The sequence below is a fragment of the Gopherus evgoodei genome, chromosome 4 (genome assembly GCF_007399415.2).
Source record: "Gopherus evgoodei ecotype Sinaloan lineage chromosome 4, rGopEvg1_v1.p, whole genome shotgun sequence".
Classification (NCBI taxonomy): Eukaryota; Metazoa; Chordata; order Testudines; family Testudinidae; genus Gopherus; species Gopherus evgoodei.
Genome location: NC_044325.1, coordinates 145,676,954 through 145,697,719, shown reverse-complemented (window position 1 = coordinate 145,697,719; position 20,766 = coordinate 145,676,954).

Sequence of the window (20,766 nt, the reverse complement as noted above, 5' to 3'; positions counted from 1 at the left end):
GTGTCAGTCTTGAAACAGCTTTACTTAACTTTAAATCAAAATAAAATAATACTGTGAGAATGAAAGAGACAGAAAAGCAAAATAAAAGGATGAATAGTTTGAATTTTCAAAAAATTTAAACTCTGATTTTCATTCTGTTCTTCTTCTTCTTCTTCTTCAAAATAGCTGCTCAGAGACAGTGAAACAAACAAATAGAAGAAAATGAATCGTCCTTTAGTAAGCCTGTGCTATGCCTTCAGTTATCTTGTCCATCTAGATAGACTAAAAGCAAAGGAGAAGGTTTGGAGAGAGAAATTTGGTGCGGGAAAGAAGTAAGAGGAGGAACAGATATGAATGAAATAGTGTTTTCTTAAAAATAAACAGAGGACACTTTTTTGTAAAGTAGTAGAGATGGAGCAGAAAAGTTCTGTCCATTTTAAGGTGGTGTCCCTCAGATTCAGACTTTATTTACGCTATTGTAAAAGAGGGCTCCAGTTACCTGTCAGACCCAGCCAATGAAGAACACAATTGCTTTACCTGACTCCACCTCTCAGAACCCTCACCCTCCAGGGCATAAATGCAGCTTTCCCTATCTGACAGCAGACCCCCACCCCGTTTCAAAGAGAGCCAGACCAACTTTGGAGTTGCTTTTTAATCAAATCCTTTGAAAGACTAAAGGAAGCCATGTGAATCCAACCCTCCTACTGCTCACTGAAGGTGGGTCTTTGATTCCAATCAAGCCTGAGTTCTGATGTGAGCAGAGGAAGAGAGAGAGAGAGAAGTTTCCTGACCTTGTAAATGGGTCTCTGATCCATTTATTGATTGCACCTTGTACAATGCTCATTGATTGACTTGTGTGGCAAGCATTTCTCACCCCTGTTCTTGTCAGCTCCCTCCTCACCAGCAAGCCCTCCGTTGCAGGATGGGGGCTGTAGATTAAGCTCTCCAAAAGGCTAGTTAACCCAGAAAGAACCAACACGCAGTGGCACCATCCCACCTGCTTATGAGAACTTGGACAAAGTAAAGTTTCAGTGTATGGCAATGTGCAAATTTTAATTCCAGTGCAAATGGAAATCTGTTTACAGAGAGCTTGTCTGGAACAAAATTGTTTTGTGTTATTAATGTGACTTCCCTGAGCTCATCTGCAAGACCCCTACTACGTCCATGTTTAGGTCACTATTAAAGTCTCCCCTCTGCCTTGCAGTTTACAGTGAATTGAATTCATTCATGCATAAATTCTCAGTTGTTGTTCTCTTACTCTACTAACCTCTCTCTTCTTGTCTTGTCAGTCTTTACCTTCAGCGGGGTAGCCGTGTTAGTCTGGATCTGTAAAAAGCAACAAAGAGTCCTCTGGCACCTTATAGACTAACAGATGTATTGGAGCATAAGCTTTTGTGGGTGAATACCCACTTCGTCAGACACAAGCTTATGCTCCAATCAGGGCCGCCCAGAGGATACAGGGGACCTGGGGTCTTCGGTCGGGGGCCCCCGCTTTGGCGGTAATTCGGCAGCGGGGGGTCTTTCCGCTCCAGGACCCGTCATCGAAGAGCCCTGAAGGCCCGCGGTGGGGACCTCCCGCTGCCGAATTACCTCAGAAGACCTGGCACTTCGGCGGCAGGTCCCACTTCGGCGGTAATTCGCTGGTGGGGGGTCCTTCCGCCCCAGGGGAAGGAACCCCCACTGCCAAAGACCCAGAGCGGAAGAAGCTCTGGGGGCCTGGGCCGCATGACAGTTTTCCGGGGCCCCCAGAGCGAGTGAAGAACCCCACTCTGGGGGCTCCAAAAAACTCTCGTGGGGGCCCCTGCGGGGCTCGGGGCCTTGGGCAATTTACCCCACTTGCCCCCCCCCGGGGGGCCCTGGTTCCAATACATCTCTTAGTCTATAAGGTGCCACAGGACTCCTTGTCAGTCTTTAGCTTGTGAACTCCTCAGAGCAGGGGCCATCTTTCTTGAGCGTTTGTAAAGTATGTTGCACTTGCGGCCAGATTTTCCAAAAAGCACAGGATCAGATTTTCAGGTGGTTGGTACCCACAAATCAGGGCCAGATTTTCGGCAGAGATCCGCTCCCAATTAGGCATCATAATGAGGGCAAGATTTTCAAAGATGCCCTGCAGTCAGAAGCTCCCATTGTAACACTTAGGGCCACATTTTCAAAAGAGCTCAGCATCTAACAAAATGAGCTGCTTTGTAAAGCTGGACACTTGTTTTGGTGCCCAAATGGGAACTGTGCAGTGTTTTGGGGGTAGGGGGGAAGAAGGCCTAAGTAGGTGCTACCAGAAATGTATAATGACAACAATATGCAATTTGAACGTTCTTTGGGGTGGGGAACAAAGTCGTCTTATTTGTATGGAAATTTTGTAGCAAATGGTGGGCTGTACTGTAATGTAAATAGCAATAACTGTGAAATTATCGCATTCCCATTCAAGGACAGTTGCACAACTGATAGGTGAGAGTCACAACTGGAAAAACATACTGGAAGCAGATTTACTTCTGGATTTTTTTAAAAGCCCATTTGTCTACATTAGGCAAATCAGTTCAACAAATGCATATTTTCCATAGAGCAGGTATAGCTAATTCATAATGGCGTATGGCCTGTGTTATACAGGAGGTCAATGTAGAAGATCATTCTTGGCTCTTCTGGCTTTATAATCTATAAATCTATGGATTATTTCAATGCATTTCACCTCTTTTTTTTTTCTCTTTATCAACGGTCCTCTCACAGACTGTGATTTGTTTGAAATTTACCCATTATTCAAAATTATTCCCCAAATAATTCCTGTCAGTTATTCTTGGTCTTCATTTTGTTCACTGTGAGTATTGGATATTCAAGATGTAAGCTGTTTTGACTGGGCATGTTTCTCTTTCCTGATTGCATGGACACAATTCTCAGCAGCAGGGTATTCAGTGTGACCACCCATGATTACAAATTCAAAATATGGATGATCTGCAACATTCTCTTAAAATAGGCCATGTCTATGAACATTTCTTACAAGTGAATTAATCAGGTGGAATCATAGACTATCAAGGTTGGAAAGGACCTCAGGAAGTCATCTAGTCCCAGTCCCTGCTCAAAGCAGGGCCAATCCCCTGATAGATTTTTGCCCCAAATTCCTGAATGGCCCCCTCAAAGATTGAACTCACAAACCTGGGTTTAGCAGGCCAATGCTTAAACTGCCAAGCTATCCCTCCCCACATTTCATGACAAATGAAAAAGGAGAGGTATAAACACTGTCTCTCTGAATTAAATTACAAATTTGAATACATAATTGTGGAAGGTGGGGTTTTTTTTGTGTCTCCTCCTCCCGAATATTCACCCAGCTGGAATTTTGTCTTGTCCAGTTTAACCAATGAAGTTTTCACAACGTCTCTTGTGAGAGATTTTCACTGTCTAATAGACTGTCACTATTATGATAGTTTTATCGATATTCATCCTCAGTTTTTTGCATTGCTCTCTTTTATATTTGTTACAGCTGTCTGAACCAATAAAGGGCAAATTCCCCACTGAATTAAACCACTGCATGGGGTATGTTAGCACAGAATTTAATTCTTGGATAAAAAAATTAGATCCCTGTATTATTATTATTGAATAAACAGCAAATAAATATTACCCTTTACCAGAACCATTGCCAAATACGGACATTTTGGTGATGGGTGAAGAATGAAAAAGTAGACCGAACACAGTCCCACTCTATAACCCTAATCCTTTTAAGCATCAATCCTGTAAATCTTTCAATGCACGTAGTTTAAGTGGAATGAGCTGCCAACGCATCATAAAACTGTTGGACTTACAAAATTTGCTGATAGAAGTATGTCAGAGAAGAAAAGTTCTTCTCTGGTTCTATCTCCCAGGCACATTCCACATTTCACCTGAGGAATAGAAAACCTGTGTGGTCTTGAAGGCTTGTCAGTTTTGACCTCTAAATTTGTCCAATAAATGGAATCAAATTATTTACTACTTCTGCAGGCTTGAGACATCAAACAGAGCAGAGGAAAGCTCAGGGCCACATCTCCTGAAATTGCCCACTGTAAATTCAGTCCACAAGCAGGTGGAGAGTAATTACTTGAGGCTTTTTCCCCCCCGTTCCCTCAGATTTATTTATGCTTGGTGAAAAACTATGCTATAAAGTGGCTGACTATTCAAGAACAGGAATATAGCTGGGGCCATCACACTTTGCATTCTTAACGCGTCCCATCTCAGGAAAATGAACAGTAGATGGATGCTCTAGTTATTTAATTTTTAGTTCACACAACATGTATGTCTTTACTGTTCTGCAATGTAGTCAAGCCCCCTGTCCTCTTTGTGCATGTCGGGAGTGTTGTAGGGTAAAGGGAGAATTGTGTAGCCCTCCTAGATGTGAAAGAATGGAGAAGCCTTATTTGGCCATATGCTGTCTACCTTTTTGCCACTGCAGGATTGGCCCCCTACATTCTAGCATATTTTCCTAAAAGTTTAGTTGCTATGAGAACATTCTTTTGTAGGACTCATATGCATGGTATCCACTTTTGAACAGAATCCATTGCTGAGAGCACAGCTCAAGGAGTCCCTGACTCAAGATTATAATGAGCATGTCAACTGCTCGAACCTTCAGAACATTTCCCTGTATGCTTGTGTTTTCTGTGAAGATGGGCATGTGCTGAATCCCAAAGCAGCGAGGGAGAGAAAAAGAAAATAATTGCAAACTGAAGGGCAAAGCCTTGGCGATATAATCCGGATGTTCTCTGCACCGCCCAGGCATAAATAAATACACAAATAAGTGAAAGGAAATAACTATAGAGCAAAAATAATTGTACAATAGGGTAGCATTATAGATAAGGGTGTCTGGAGTGCTTTAAATGATTGGATGTCAGTGGTATTCTCTCAGAGAAGTAATTAAATGATAGTACAGTATTAATATTAGGCTGGGGTTTTCAAACAATCCAAAGGAAGTCTTTATCTTCAACTTTTGTGTATTGTCCTTGATACTAAAGTGCTTCAAAGACATAAATAACTAATACACAAAGATCACTCCACCTACCACTGAAATGCATCCATTTCTGGGGAGGAATGTGGCCAATCTAGCAACACTATATAGATGTTTAGGACTGTATCCATTGGAAACTACAGGGGAAATTAAAGAGTCACAATACTACTCTTCACACTGGAATTTTTCCAGGACATCAGTTCTGATACCTTCACTCATATAATAAAAGAAATTAGATATTTAATTACTACAGATAGCCAGGATCTTAGTTTTACTCTTCATCCAAAAGATGTTTGTATAGAGGTCAGAGTCAACTGCTGTTTGCATTCCAATATATTCTTTTAAAATGCTTTCCCCCATAACTGCTCATTTGCAAAATTCAGAGAACTCCCCCTCCCCAGATCATACCAACCTTCTTTTACCACCCTTTATCCCATCCCGAGTCTCCACAGAAGTGTTTACATCCTCCCTCACCTCCACATTTAAAAGCAAATATCTTGGGAGTTTGCATTAGTTAACAGAGCTGGTTCTGAAGCTTAGAAATGAAGAATTTTGCTCCTCCATGCGAACATGTTTGGCTATTTTGTTCTTTGGGGGAATCTGATTTAACAACAGTCATCATCTTTGACAATCCTTGCATCTTTCTGAAAATCCACTGTTACTGCAGAAGAATAAAGAGGTATTCATCTGCTCAGCATGACAAAGTATTGCAATCCTGATTTTTGAAGCTGTGAATCTACATTGGGGCAATCAAATCTTTGGTTTAGGTACCCATTTGGGCATATCAGAGCTCCAGCTATAAGATTTAGAAATTCATATTTAAAAATTAGGTCCATTCTATTTATTACTCAAAACAGTGTGAAATTTACAATGGCATAATCACCAACATGAAAACTGATTCAAAATATTCTGAGGGTAAAAGTATCAGGTACTGGTTCATTACGCATGCAAAAAAAATGATCAAATTTTTTTGATTTTTTTTTTAAATGGACCCAGACAAGTTCATCTCAAGCTTGGGATGCTGGTCTGACAGTGGAGAATGTGCTTTATATTAACCCCTTAATTTATCTGTAATATTTACTCTTTAAGGCTGGTGCCTAGCTTCTGCACTATTAAAGCTAACAGGAATTCTGTGTTTGTCTTGTGACTTGCGCACCTTTCTTATCAGAGTCAGCTATTCTGTGAACTACTCTTAGGCCTTATCTACATACAAAATTGCTCCACTTTACTTGAACAGGTGCAAAACCCTGTGTGAATACTATTAAGCTTTTCATCTCTCTCTCCCCACTCCCCCCCTTCTTGGATCCCATTTTCCAGTTGCCAAATGATAAAATGGGGAAAGGGTAGTGAAGGACGGAAATGACCCCCTCAAATTGTCATTTAAAAAAAAATTATTGCCAAAAAATCAGAAAGTATTGAAAAAGAGCAATATTCCATCAAAAGGCTTGGATTTTTTGGGGGTGGTGGTGGTGATTTTTTTGTTTAAGAACAGATTTTGGATAAACAATTTGTACTAGTTCCATTATTACTTCCTTCTAAGGTGTCATTCATCTAAGATGCTACTGAAAAGGGCAGCAAGCTATAACCTGCACATTTTGCACCATTCCTTCTAGGTGTCATGTCCTTGTTTCAACAGAGCCCTCTGGGTTTGTTAAATGATGCCAATGACACATCATATTAGCAGTATATTTCCCACCAATGTGTATAGGAAGGCAAACCCAAACTGAGTTTAATAGCATGCCTGGGGGATGGTGAGACACTTGAAAGGATCTTTTTGCTTTTGCAGTAAAGTGGAAAATTGGAAACTTTGCTGTTCCCTCCACAATATCGTTAAGTCTGGCTGCTAGAGGTTCCAAGCACATCCTACGAAGCATGAAATACTAGCTAGCTGGTTCAAGACCTGCTAAAGGGTATTCCCCATCATTGATTCCTGCTTTAACAAATAGGACGGATGGTCTTTTTTATTTTTTTTATTTATTGTTTTTATACGTACAGAAACAACTGAAAACTAATGTTTCTGTGACCCAAGGCCTTTGAAAAAGGACTGATGTTAAATGGGCGCAATTGAAAATGACATATGTTTGAATAAATTAAAAATGTAAAGCCTAAAATTGCTTCTGCCTTGTCCACATCCAACAGGCATAATCCTTTGTTTTACCAGTATTGCTAAAGTGGTACAATGCTGCTAGCAGGGATGCTGTTATACCAACGTAAAAGTGCTTATACTGGCATAGCTAATTCCTCTAAGGGAAGGGGGTATATGCTATACTGGTATAAGGCTGCTTTATACAGGTATAACTGCATCCATGCCAGGGGTTGTACCAGAGTAAATATTTTGATTTACAAACTGAACTCTTAGCCCACTTAATTGTGTCAGAACAAATCCTGTGAGTAGACCAAAGTTCTAAGCCTAGTGTGTCAGTCTGCTCTGCAATCCCAAACCACCTTCAGGGGAAAAGAGGCAATATGGACAATTGCCTTGACCAGGTTAAGGAGCTCAGAAGGGACTGTCATGAAGGAAAGAGATAAACAATCTTCAAGCAAAACAATTAGGGATCAGTTGTAACTTAATTGTAGGACAGTGCCCTGGGCTCAAAAGGTGCTGGGCCTTTTCATTTTCTGTAACTGAAGATAAGTCAGAATGACCATGTTTAATTACACCTCTACCTTGATATAACGCTGTGCTCGGGAGCCAAAAAGTCTTACTGCGTTATAGGTGAAACTTATATATCAAACTTGATTTGATCCGCCAGATCGTGCAGCCCAGCCCCCCCCCCCGAGCACTGTTTTACCGTGTTATATCCAAATTCATGTTATATGGGGTGGCCTTATATTGGGGTAGAGCTGTATTTACAGATTCCATGTATTTTCTGTCTCTGCAAGAAGATGATGATTGAAGTTTATGATAATGATCCAATTGCCCTTTTAGGACTGTACTCTGTCATTTACTGCGGTGTTTGTAAGACTGCAACTGAATAAAATGATTAAAATGCAAAATTCAGTGTTGCTTCTTTATTTCTCACACTCTTGTAATAACAATCACTGTACATAGCTCAGCATTTTGAGCAACCCTACAAAAACAAACTAATGATGTGTTTTGCAACAAACTCCCATCCATAGCCCAAAATTCATGAGCAACCCTCAAATAAGCAATCAGACTAATAAGCGATCCTGAAATGCTAATTCCTTAGGCATAGCTCAGATTCCATACCATGAGTAAGTTACAACAGTAAACCAGTGAGTCCAGCTCAGTCCTTAATCGATGAACCTAGAATGTCAAGAGCCATGTTCATTCAGACCAACATTCATAAGAAACCTGACCATAACAAACCAGCCCCAATGCTCATGACTGACTTCCCAATAAAAATCCAACATACACACTTTGGTCTTCATGCTTTACCCACTAACAAGAATTCAGTACACACAGTCCTGCAGACAAGACCAACTAACCAATAGTTTAAAAACAAAACCTTAAAGCTAACACCTGTGGACTGGAGACACCCAAATACTGGTAAGATTAAACACAGATTTCAGTTTTGACCTTGCAAAGTGAGTTGTTAAGTACAACAGTGAAGACAAAAATCCTGATATCCACCCTGACAGCAAGTGTTCTTTTAAGCAGAAAAGATGAGATTTCTGGCTTGACAGTGATTTTTTTTTTCCCCAAACGCTACTCGAGAAGGTTATCTTGACGAAGTTGCATGCCTGAGTAAACCGATCCCACTTACCAGCTTTTGCAGCTTGCTACAAACTAGGTATTGGAATTTTAATGCCTAAGCTATGTTCCTGAAAATACCATTTGGAATTGTATGAGCTTCCATTCTGGGGAGTCCTGTATAGCTCTGGTATGCAGCTGGGTTAGTTTAAGAGTGCTGCCTTCTTTTTCTAAAACACAAACAGGCTAGTCTGCAATATACTCTCAATTAAATAAAATAAATAACCAGGGAAATACTGAGTAGAAGAAAGAATATTTCAGGAACTTGACGTAAATGAAGTAAATTATACATATAATATAATCTTGGCATTATTCTATTTACTTTATAAAAACACAGAGAGAGAGAGAAAAAATGACACATAGTGAAGAATTAGATTATTTAGGAAGACATTACCTGCAATATGTGGAGGCAATGTCACATTTTCCAATCTGCTCTTTAGAGCAACACTGATGAAGTTAGATACCACAATAATAGGCACCTTAGACATCTGATAGCTACTGTAGGTTAAGGAGACAACCAGATAGCTAGATTGTCAAACAGTCTGTAGACTGAAGGCACAATTTTGTTTACAGGGAGAGTCATGAGTAATAAACATGTGTGTCTTTCAAAACAGTAGGGGCCTGATTCTGAACTCATGCTGGCTGTAAATCAGAAGTATCTCTACTGAAAGCAACTGAGTTACTCTGGTGTGAATCTGTGGTGAAGGGTGATGTTGGCCCAGTATATACATAGAGGTCTGTTTTTTTTCACGTGTGCCTAAAGATAGGCAGCTAGGAGTGGAAAGAGATGTTAGGCACCCAGCTCCCATTGATTTTTAATAATTCTCATCAGTGTTATTGAAAATCTCACCTCTAAATCCATATTCGGGTGCCTAAGGTAAGTGTTCTGATTTCCAAGGTTGCCTGAACACCCTCAAGACAGTAAGAGATGCAGATGCTCAGCACCTCTGAACACCAAGCTGTTTATTTAGGAACAGGTCTATGGATGTAGGAGCCTAACTTTGGGCTACTCCCCTTGAACATTATAGTCACAGTGTTCCTGTTAATATTGTGCTTGCAGCTAGACCGCACTCCCCATTGTACGAGGTGCTGTAAAAACATATACAAGTGAACACACATTTTCAGTCCAAGAAATGTATATTTGATTTTTACAGACAAACAAAAGATTGAAAGCAAGAGCTTCCCTGTTTAAATGTTTGCACTGTGCCCTGTACTAAATTAAACATTTGAAAAGTTGTTGGATTCCAATTTCCTTCCTGTTACCAGCCACACACACATCCCCTCCAAAAAAAAGAGGAGGAAAGAAGAGTTCACTCTTGTTCAGTCCTGCTTAGTGTGTGAATACAACAGTATGGAATATTTGATTTCACAATTAAACCTACCCCCGCCCCCAACTTTGCAGACAGCGGGCTAATGTACCAACATAATGGCAATTAGTAAGCTGGGTGTTGCAATCTGGGGGTTGATTTTACAGTTTCAGAAGCAGCTAAGTCTAATGAATCTTGTCATGTTCATGCTTAGGGCACTGGTTCTCAACCAGGGGTACATGTTCCTCTGGGGGTACACAGAGGTCTTCCAGGGGATACATCAACTCATCTAGATATTTGCCTAGTTTTACAACAGGTGACATAAAAAGCACTAGCAAAATAATTAAAAAAAACTACAATTTCATACAGACAATGACTTGTTCACACTGCTCTATATACTGGAATGTAAGTACAATGCATATATTCCAATTTATTTTATAATTATATGGTGAAAATGAGAAAGGAAGCAATTTTCAGTAGTAGTGTGCTGTGACACTTTTGAATTCTTATGTCTGATTTTGTAAGCAAGTTGTTTTTAAATTAGGTGATACTTGGGGGTATGCAAGACAAATCAGACTCCTGAAAAGGGCACAATATTCTGGGAAGGTTGAGAGCCGCTGGCTTAGGGTAAGGAAGGCAACATCACTAATATCTCTTACATTATTTGCAAACAGAGCGCTCTCCCAGTTTTTGTAATTAATCTATTTGCAATTTCACATGCAGTGGGCTTCATTTCCTACAGCAACACTTTTGCTACCTCTGACATGTGCTAGAACATTCCTTCTTAAAAATAAACTTGTATTCATTGTCATTTTAGGCAGGGACTCTTCTTCCTGCAACAACCCTTGGATATCCCAAATGGAGGGGATGTGGCATCATATGTATGAAGAGACTCTACAGCTGGGATGGGCTGGCAGGTGCCAATAAGGGTTCTATAAAATGATCAAAAATAGGCATGCATCATGTCTTGGTACTAGTCCCTTCTTATGCCTATGAGACCTTTGGAACAGCCAAAGGAGGGCATGGTCCCTGTTGGGTATGAAGGAGGAAGATAGTCCCAGGGGGTGGTGGAGTCCCCCTTGCATTTGTGGTGGGTCTCACTTGTGTGGGAACAGGACTTTTGGAGTTTAGTATGAACTGTGTGAATTGCCAGCGGTGCGGACATATTCAGTAATATTTGGAGACATGCACCTTCTTATAATCTCTCTGTGATCTGATTTAAGGAACTCCCAGTGCCTAAGGGCCCAAAGGTGGTGCATGTGTGTTCCTCTCTCCTAAACAAATGTTAGCTATTTCTTTTAACGCTCCCCACACTGGTGATGGGAAAGTTCTTCTGCGTCTCTCCAGAAAATAGATGGAAGGGAGAATCTGCTGGTGGACTTCAACCTCCCAGAGTTATAGTCTAATATATATACATACCATCAATCAGGATGCTCAGAAAAATCAAGCTGACCAAATGCAGTGCCAAATATTTTGGTAATGAGATGTACTAAAATAGTTGCATGCACATTTATGCACAAATTCAGCCCTGGTATAAGCAGGCACCTCTTCAATGATGCTAAATTTTCTCCACAGAGTAATAACCTAATACCACAAGTAATGAACCTAATAACTTTTGCCCTATCTTTGCTGGGCTGGATTCCTACTGGTGAATCCAGCCATTAAGCATCCTCATGAACCAATCCAGTCCCCTTACATCAAAGCTGCTCTTCTGGGTGGAATTATTCCCTGTGCAGAAAGTAAGCACGAGGCCTATGCACCACCCAGTACTCAATAAGGGCTTAAGTTAGACACAGTAGAGTATAAGAATTCTGCTGGCCCATCCTTCAATCAAGAGCAACCATTTAGGATCTTGTAACGTGACAAGATGATTACTCAATTGTGGGGTGATAAAACAGTAGCACTGGCCATGAGTAAATGTACCCATGATATTGTTTCTCTAGGGAAAGTGTACTTTTCCATGAAGTAAAGTACATCATCATCAAGGGACTGTGCAATCACTCTGTGTGTGTGCATGTCTCCCTGCTTCCAAGACATTCTAATAATCACCCTGAATCATGTCCTTTTAAACAACAATGCTGACAAAGTTTAATTCATGCCTTTTGTACAATCTCATGCCGGGTCGTGGCATCAGCATTTCTTTTCAGATGATTGTTATTATAGTGCATGTCCATAGTAAGAACTTTTCACTAGTGAGGGAGAAAGGTGAAAAAGTTCCATTTAATGTCGTTAAGTATCCTAAATTTCATAGGCTTATCTGAAACTTTTCTGAATTCCTTCGGATCCTGGAAAATGGACTGGAAATCTCAAGAAATCAAGTTTCCTTGTGAGGATTTTTTGTATTTGGTTTGAGCTGAGCTGGGCAACTAAAAATGGTCTTTCTGCCAGGATTTATTTTGTATTTTTTTGCTTCTTGCACTAAATAATACCAGGGAGCATAGAGGTGTGTGAAGGTTTAAAAGTGGAAGCAACATTTTCTGCAGCCTTCTTAGTCATTAATTGCATTGCTGCCTAACATTCTCCGTGCATGGAGCATTAATGCCCCTCTGACACTGAACGCAGTAGAGCATATCCTTGCTGAAGTGACCATGTTGAGTATGCTGTGTTCAGCTGGGAAGCAGAGAATAATAAAAATTATCATAATTATTAATAAAAATCCCAGTTCAATTCGGTTTCTTTTCAAGCCAGATCCAGACTGATCTCCCCTCTCCCTTGGGACATTGTTTCCTGTCTGTGGCACCTCCCTCACCATTCTGAGTTATTTTTTGTGAGGGAGACTATGTTCCATGTGTCCCATTTCCTGTCCATCAAACAGTGACAATCTTCCTGTAAGCCTGCTCCCTGTATCTGTCTAACATGCTGAGCAGCAAATCTTCAGCTAACTCTTGGCTGCCTATCTGCAACATGAAGTGTTATTGTGAGTAAGCCAAGCCCTTCCCTTTAGCAGACATGAAGACACATGCTGGCTTATCTGAGCAGCACTTCCAAAGACACGCCTTTGAGAACGCTCCTTTCTTTTGCTCATTCAGCTTTGCATTGTCTCAACTTGTTCTGTAGTTTTCCTAGACTAATGAAAATACACCCTTTGTGTGAAAAAAGCAGCACATTCAGGCACAGAGCAAATAAAGCTGCATTGATTGTAGCCAGAGACCTTCAGAGCCCTTTCAGTTTGCTGGATACATCTCCTTATGAAACCCTAAGAAAGGTGGTGAAAATCTAAGTTAGGAAAAGCACTCTATACTGTGTATTCATGTGTAGAAGCATGTGTTACAGGGAACACCCAGATTATCTCATGTGATGTCTAAATAAATAATTCCGTTTGAGGTTTCATTCTTCTCTTGTGACTAAGCATCCTGTAGCCAAAGTTTGGGTGCATACAAATGGGAGTGGTGCCTGGTAACCACATTTCTGAGATACCGTGGAAGTTTAGAGCTTGCTGGTGTCTCGTGGGAAAAAATGCTTTTCTACTATAGTGGGTCAACAAGAGACAGCTCCAGTGGCAAGGGAACTGACCCGGTTGCAGGAAGCCCCCATATCCCACCCCAACTCTTGGTTATTACCTACAGGAAAAACGCAGCCACCAATACATATACCATGGAGAGGTGGGGGTATCAGCCACATTGGGATGGCTTATGGCAGCCAGTACAATGGTGCTGACAGTAGTATACAAAATACTGAAAGTGAAGAAGAAAATTTCATCCATCTGAAGTAAGTGTAGGTAGGCAAACTATAATTAGCTAGTTGACATAAGGTAACACACTCCTGCTCTTATGAACATAGCCATGTTATCTTCAGTGACCATGAGTGATCACTGTGGGGGATGTGGAGGTGTCTGTAGTATTTTGTGAATATTATATATCCCTGATTATTATTGTGTGACTGGCTACATGATTACCAGGGGGATCATTCCAGCAAGAGCTGACCTGGACATAGGCAGCAAGGCAGACAAACATTTTCTAATACTTAAAAGATAATTCAGGAAACCAATTGCTTTGAAGTCTATCACTGACTAGAGCTGTGCAAATAACTGGTTTCTTGGTCTGGTGATTGAAATATTGGTGAAAAAATTGTTTCAGGCCATCCCAGAATGAAATTTATTTTATTTTATTTTATTTTTAAAATTGTATTTCCAACTTTTTGGTGAACCGACTTTTTTAAATTGAGGGTTTTTTTTTTTACCTTTTTAAAAACAAAATTTAAGTGAAATTCAAATTGAAATGCCATTCTGAATTAAATTGAAAATGTTTCATTATGAAAATGTCAAAACAGCTCATTTGGATTTTTTCTGAAGTTTTTGTTTTTTAATCAAACAATTTGGCAAATTTAACACAAATTTGGAAAAAAAATTTCAGTCAACCCAAATGTGCATTTCTCCGCCAAAAAATATAAAATTTCGCCCAGCTCTGTCCATATGGATGGTATAAATCAGTTTCACCAGGTTCAAGAGACCCGGGCAAACAACTTTGAGACTGATAAAGGCCTTGAAGCACAGGGGAAGGCGGCAAGGGACTGCAGGGAAGCAGACTGAAACCCAGTCCCAGAAATGGGGGTGCTAGGCCTCCCTAAGCTATAAGTAAGACAGTTAGGTGTGCAGGCTATTGTTGTATTAATGCCATGTTTTTATTATGCTTTGCTCCTACTGCGGAGATGAAACAATACCTGCTTTGAAAACACAGTTTTGGCTCCCTGTACACTGGTCACATCTCCCAAAGGGAAGACTTTCAGGCTTTGAACCCAGTTGTGCCTGCTGAGGAATTACAGTTGATGCACAAGGTGGTGTGCTGAGCAGCCAAATGGGTGGCTCCAAGCGCGTGCCTGGCGCAGCAAGCCATGGGGGGTGCCCTGCTGGTCCCTGCGAGGGCGGCAGTCAGGCTGCCTTTGGCAGCTTGCCTTTGGCAGGTCTGCTGGTCCTGCGGATTTGGTGGCAGTTCGGCGGCGGGTACGCCAAAGCCATGGGAGTGGCAGACCTCCCACAGGCAAGCTGCTGAATCCGTGGGACTCAGTACCTCCCGCAGGCACTCCGCCTAAGGCTGCCTGACTGCCGTGCGTGGGCGGCAAAAAAGCTCTCATTCAGCACAGAACTGAAGCACATGCTTTAGCTCTGTTTAAAATTTTCAAACGCTTTCTCCCATGATACCTCTCACACTTGGGAGGAGCTCCCGGTAAAACATCCCACCTGTTACTACATTATCCACCTTCACATCCATTCTTTAAAACTCTGCTTTGCCATGAGGCTACAAAAAGCTTGACAGTGGGTAGACGGCCAGTGTGCAGTGACCACAGCTTATCACACTATTCAGTATTGTCTCACTGTTGACTTATGCTCTGTCCACATCCGTCTGTTGTCTCTTGTCTTATTATTAGATTGTCAACTTCTCGGGGCAAGTGCTGTCATTTTGTTCTCTGTTTGTACAACATCTCGTGCAATGTAGTTCTGATTCGTGAGTAGCGCGTCTAGGTGCTGTGGCCACATCAATCATAAATAATAAGTCAGGACACTGAGGCCTGGTCTAGACAGGGGTTTTGTAGTGATTTAACTATTTTGGTTAGAGGTATGATTTATTTTATGAAAATAATTAAATCGGTACACAGTGCCGGCTTTAGGCCGAGTCCCCGTGAATTAGGCCCGCAGGTCTCCAGAAGAGGGGCCCTGGAAGGTAAGGCCCCGGAAGGACAACCGCTGCCAAGGAAGGACCCTCTGCTGAAGTGCCTCCGGAAACAGCGGCAACCTCTTGAGCGGACACCGAATTGCCGTCACTATCTTTGGTGGCAACTCAATAGCTGCCGCTGTCTTCGGCGGCATTTCAGCAGCAGCTCTTTCGAATTGGGCCCCGCATGCCCTAAAGTCGGCCCTGTCGGTACAGCCCCTCGGGTGGATACATTCATATTGATATAAAAGTGCCTTCTACCAGCATAGCCTATTCCCCTAAATTTACAAAATAGATATTCAGTATAAATACCATTGAATTGATACAAACCCTCCTCCCCCCAGTGTGGATGCAGTTATATGCTTTAATGATACTGGTTTCAAACTGATATGGTGGCACAAAATCTGTGTAGAGAAGCCCTGAAGCACAGCCTTAAAGTTAAGCACATGTTAAAGCGCTTTGCTAAATCACTCTCAAATGTGCCACACCTATTAACAGTAGCCAAATGGGTGGCTGATTTGCTGGTGCCTTCTGTCTCTGTATGGTGTTTCAGCCCCATTTTTCTTTCTCCCCTCATCTGATACTGCACCCTCTGTGGGATTTTAGGGGATATACACTCAAAGCATACTGACTGCATATATAACTTTGGCCACACCCTGGGAAAAAAACGTTTTAAGAACTGCAAGCTACCCTGTTTGCAAATGCCAGGATGAATCCTTACCCCACAAGGATTCCTTAAGGCTGATCTTATTCTGCTCTTTTTTTACTGTTGCAATTCATATTTTAATGTGCTCCTTTGTAAGGTGACATCCCAGTGCTGGATTTTAGTGGTGAGAATTATAATGAGATAAAGGATGAGATGAGATATAGGTTTGATTAGGATCTTTTCCCCTTTTTTAAAAATTGAAGACTTCTAACTCTCGGCAGAATCCCCACCTCATGAGATTGTGCTTTACATGTTGCCAGTTTGCAAACCCATTCTGCTTTGATATAAAGGGGTTTTATTCGTAATCCCATCTTGCCAATGTTCTATTAATGATTTAGAATCAGATGTTAACTTGCATTGCCTGACAGATTATCTTGTATTTCATGTTCTAACTGAGAAGTAATTTATTTTTTTTGATGTGTAAGGGACCAATATTAAATATAAATATACATACTGCTTCACGGAGCCTGTCTCATTGCTGCTCTGCACCAGACTGGAAATGGAGATATTTCACAATTAAAACCCTCTCATTTCATTCATTTGTTTTTTAAATTGACTTTTGTTCATGCAAGTTGGGAAATGCTGCATTGATAGCTCTGAGCAACAGAGTCCTTCATTTGGACCAGAACATGCAGGGGAAGGTTTTCAGAAGTTCCCAATACTCAGCAGCTCCCACAGAAAACAATGGAGAATATCTCCTCTCCCGCATTGAGAGCAATGGAGACTTTTCTTCTTCCATGTGATAATTCTTCTCTTCCCCCATTTGAGAACAATGGTGAATCCCCTCATTGAGAACAATGGAGAATTCTTCCCTCTCCTCATTGAGAACAAGAGAATTCCCCACTGCCCCAGTGAGAACATCTGTGAAACGTGAGCTGCCTAATGTTGAGTTCTGTAGGCCTCTAAAACACAGACAGAAGCAAGGGAATTTACCCCTGCTGGACTGCAGCTCCCTTGTAATAGCTAGACCAGGGCAGAGGGGCTACAGAGGTAATGCCCCTGTAGGGGCCATGGAGGCAGCTCCACCAGCTCTATGTCCTTCTACATGAAATCCATAGAAGCTGTTGCAGCAGGGTTGGGGTAAGTCATCTCCCTTTTGTCCCTGGGCCAGTGCCAGCGCTGGATCTGACCTGATTCTGACCTCATTAACAACTGGTGTAAATCCTTTCCCCTCTCTGGGGTTACTTCCAGTTTAAACCAGTATAAGCAAGAGAAGAATCAGGCCCAAACAATACAAACGTTCTGGCACCAACACTGCCTTGCAAGGATGAGAGGGGAAGTCAGATGCCAGAGGCCTGCTTCTGATCTCTCTTATGTTGGTGCAACTCAGCAGTGATTCCACTAAAGCCTTTGGCACTACATTGTGTAAATCCAGAGTTAGATCAGAATGAGGCCATGGATTCTCTCTTGAGGCTGTCAGCAAGATGTGATCCTGGATTTTCTCTCTATTGAGAATTGGATTCAGACACCCTTCCAAATCTTTTCACATATGTCACAACAGAACCATCAGGTGGTAGCACTAATTTCCAATTACTGCTGACCTTACCTGATTTGAACCAGGGATCTACTGGTGGCAGGATCTGTTTGTCTCTCTTTGTCCAGTTTTTTATAGGGTACCTGAGCACCTTCCATGGAAATGAAAACACCCTCCCACAGAGCCAAATCAGTTATTTAAAGAAGAGGGTATGCACATAAAAATATCTAAATTCATGTGCAAATCCCTTCATCTGTAATTGCCATGAGGTCTCTCTTCAGTTTATTTCATCTTCAGAGTATTTGCCACCCATTGTGCAAGAGTTGCCCCCCTCCTCCCCTCGAAAACTCCTTTGAATCCAGCCAACTCATGATGCCACTATTCATACTTTGCAGCAGCTGCCCATCCCTAAAATCCAGCACAGACATAAAACAGCCTTTGAATTAATTCCCTTCTTTGTCTAGGCAGTGAACATGAAAGGACACGCTTTGCCCTGGAATTACTGTAGAGAAGGCAGCAGGCACAGCCTGGGGAAGCTGACATCACTCACTGTCTTAAAGGTATATTCAGTTTCACAATCTCATGCAAACCATCCTCTGTCTGTACTTGCAAAACCTTACAAGGTCACAGGATTTGGGAAGCCCTTCTGTGAAGGTAAATGAAATCAGGCCCACAGGAAACCACATTTAGGTTATTTACAGCATTGTCACTCTCTGTGTTGAATACTGTATCTGCCCATTGGTGTGCAAAACTAGCTTACTTGTGAGCGGGGTTCATTATCACTCCTTGTATCCAAACTGCTGAAGAAACAGCATGTAAGGGCTGTAACGTTCCCTGCACAGATGGGAGGTGATGGAATAATGTTTGGTAATAACTGCTGGGCTCACATGACTGAGTGGAAGACACGAATAGGGCATATCCTGCACTTGGCATTCTCGCTGATATCAGTGGTTCATGCGTGCAACATGTGCAGAACACACACCAAAGCCTTTAGCAACTGTTACTCTGTGCTTAGAATAAACAGGGGATGCTTTAGGTCAGTGTTACCTTGGCTACATGTACTGAGGGGTGAGCCAAGTGAACTCGTTTATTATTTATTTATCTGAGTTCTGCTTCAGAGGAAAAACCTGGGTAGGGAATAATGCAACTCTTGTATTTCTCCATTGTTCATATAATGTCTGTTAGGTTTGATCATTGCCTGTTAAGTTAACTCCCTCTGGGGCACCTGGCATTGGCCGCTGTCGGTAGACACATACTGGGCTAGATGGATCTTTGGTCTGACCCAGTACGGCCGTTCTTATGTTCTTATGTATGTTAGAGGCATCTGGAGCCTTGGGACCCAGTTCAGAGAAGCACTTAAAGATGTGCTTGCTTAACATAAAGCCCATTCTAAAGTGCCCTTGAAGTCAAGAGATATAGCCCATTTCTGGAGTTAAGTGCACACTTAAGTACTTAGCTGGTTAGAGATGGACTGCTGAATCAAAACCTTCAATAGAGGCCTCCTTTTCATTTCTGAGTTTATCCAAACAAATATATAACTATTTGTCCAAGAGAAAACTCTTCAGAACTAATTCAAAGTAATGATTTAAAAAAAAAAAGAAACTACTGGCAGCCTCTAGTTTTGCTAATATTAACAAAAATATATATATTTAGAGATGCATATAATTTTCCTTTGCACAGAACACAGTAGTCTGATGTTATGCAGTATAGTTGCTGTAACATTGTTCTATAGCAGTATTTTTATTTTCCTTGAGTGCTGGGAGTGGGTAATGTTTTTAAGGGATTCAGTTTTATTTGTATTTTTACTTTGCAGTTTGAGGACTAGGGCCTGGCTCCACAGCTGGTGTAAATTAGCCTACTTGCATTGAAGTAAACTGATTTTCACCAGCTGAGGGTCTAGCCCTTGATGTGGGGAAAGGAAGCAGGTGGATGCAATTTCTCTAAATTTCCACTCAGGCTGTACATGCCTGGAGCACCAGAAATTGAACAGCACTTTCCCTAAGAGTAAAAAAAGATATTAGCTTCATATTCGTGTGAGTGCTTCGCTGCTCTCCTTTTTGACTTGATCATCTCATCTAGCCACAGGCTGTCTCTGGCAATGACTTTGTCTCCCTGATAAAATTAAAAATCATTTTTGTTTTGTATCTTTTTAATAAAGGCCTCTCCTCTTTAAGGGGGGATGTGGTGATGAGCAGCCTGGCTTGGAAATTATTGAGTTTCCTGGATTTGAATTTCTCTTTCTACAGTCCTGTTGTAACTATAAAACATAGTGAAACTTTTAGAACTGGCTGCAATTTCAGTACAGAGCCATCTGGATGGAAGATTTGCTACAAACTTTGGGTTGAATTTGAGGCCCAATTCCAAGTGAGACTAGGCTAGATGTGGCAGTTCTGCAGATTAATTTGAGTAATACATTTATTCTTGAGGTTTTTAATGTAAGAAAGTGGGGAGGAGTTGATTGAGAAACACATAGGGTGAGATCCACTGCTGGTTGAAAATTAGCATAACTTCATTGCAGTCAATGTTGCAATAATATTTGAAGGTCTAGGCCTTGTCTCAAACTACAGATGTCTTCAAGATAACAGTATATTAAATGAAGGAAGGGAGCAGGACAGGCAGCAGTGAGCTGAAGGAAAGAAGGAATGATTCTATATAACAGACTAAACACATACATACATGCACCCCCACCTTTCCTCCCATTTTTTTCCTGGATTAGGTGAAGTGCTTACCTAGTTTTTGTTGCAATGCAATAGAAAATTCCAATTCTGCAGCAAAATTGGAGAGAAGCCTCCAAGAATGACTGTGGCACCATTTAGGCTGTTACTCCATAGTTAATGTTTTGTCAGCTATTATAACCTCCTATAGTATTTATAGCGTTTTATATCTCACTGCAGAATGACGCTTTAGGCTGCAGACAGGTAGGAAAAGTCTCAGACTAGGAACATAATATCTTTTAAACCATAAATACGAAGAAACT